Below are 1,573 nucleotides of genomic sequence, written 5' to 3'. Positions count from 1 at the left end.
AGGCGGGCACCGTGCGCAGCCAGTGCGGAGCGTGGGGAGGGCCGGCTGTCTGGCTGAGCTGGCCAGGAGCGGAGGAGAGCAGCCCAGGGAGAGCCCAGGAGGCAGCTCCAGGACATCTGGGCTGGGGGAAGGTGCAACGTACCCTGCAGGAGTGAGGGCTGCGTGTGCGCGTTCCGGGGGCTCGGACGGGAATCGGAGCCTCGGGGACAGGGAACTTGGCTGGGAACGGCTGGGGGTGGGGACCTCAGCCAGGGAGGCTGGCTGGTGGGGACACTGAGGCGGCGAGGGTCTGATTTGTTCAAGGGAGCAACTCCCAGCCCTTTTGGCTTCCCACCCACCTTCCTGAGATTGATGTCAGCCGGAAGCTGCTCCTCTACCGTCCCCAACACCCCGACCTGATCGTCCGGGGGCAGGGAGGCAGCGCCTGGACCACGGCCACAGCTACTGAGCCCTCCCCACTGGCCAGGCTCTGTCACCGTGCTCAGCCGTCCCTCCATGTGTCTCCACATGCCCCTCCAGGTCACGGCTACACACACCCGCACTTCACAGACAAGGAGACCGAGGAGAAGGGAGGTCGGATAACTTGTCCAAGGCCACACGGCACAGATCCAAGGTTTAAAATGTTATTTATTTATTTTGGAGAGGTTTTTGCCATAGGGTGTGTGTGCTCGCCAGAAAGAGAGAAAGAGACAGAGAGACAGAAAGCGAGAAATCACCCCCTGGGGGATGGCCATGCCGCAATCCCTTCTCCTCCATTCTCCTCTCGGGATCTTGGGCACGCACGCACATGCACCTGGCCTGAGTTTAAGCTACCGGGTCCGGGACTCGAACCATGGTCTACTACATGGGGGGTCTAGTGACATAGCCATTAGACAAACTGTTGGTCCCATATTTATTTTTAATTTTGTGAGAGGGCGTGTGCACTTGCTGGAGAGAGAGACAGAGGGAGACAGAGAAGGGAAAGCAAGGAAGCACCTCCCTTGGGCACGGTCATGCCACAGCCCCGTCTCTAGTTCTCCCTCCTGGGGATCTGACGCGCACACATGCACCTGGCGTGTTTTTTAAGCTGCTGGGTCCAGGACTTGAACCACAAGACTGGCAATGTGGGATCCAGCCACCTCAACCACCGGGCCTCGAGCTGGCCTCATGGCCAGGACTTTAATCAAGACACTAACACGCTGCTGCTCCTCTGCCTAAAATGCTCTTCCCGCCTCCTCCTGAGGTCCTTCTGCTCCACGTCGGGTTTAGTCCGGTCTCAGCTTACACTTTCAGGGGACTCCCGGCCCCCGGCCAGGTTGTTTCCCTTTTTTTCCTCTCAGTGCCTGCATTTCCTCCTATTCATTTTCTGAATTATTTATTTAATTTTATTTATAATTATCATCATTTTCTTTTTTTAATTTGCTACGGACCACGTGTGCTCCTAAGTAGAGAGAGGTGAGAGGGAGAGAGAGAATCCAGGACTTGAACCATGGTCAGCCACATGGGAGTCCAGTGCCTTAATCACTGCGCCACCTGCTGGCCTCTGCATTTCCTCTTTATAACACATTCACGCGCTCATCCATTCATTTCTCAT

The sequence above is a fragment of the Tupaia chinensis genome, unplaced genomic scaffold (genome assembly GCF_000334495.1).
Source record: "Tupaia chinensis unplaced genomic scaffold, TupChi_1.0 Scaffold000561_1, whole genome shotgun sequence".
NCBI lineage: Eukaryota > Metazoa > Chordata > Mammalia > Scandentia > Tupaiidae > Tupaia > Tupaia belangeri.
This window is presented reverse-complemented; position numbering follows the sequence as displayed.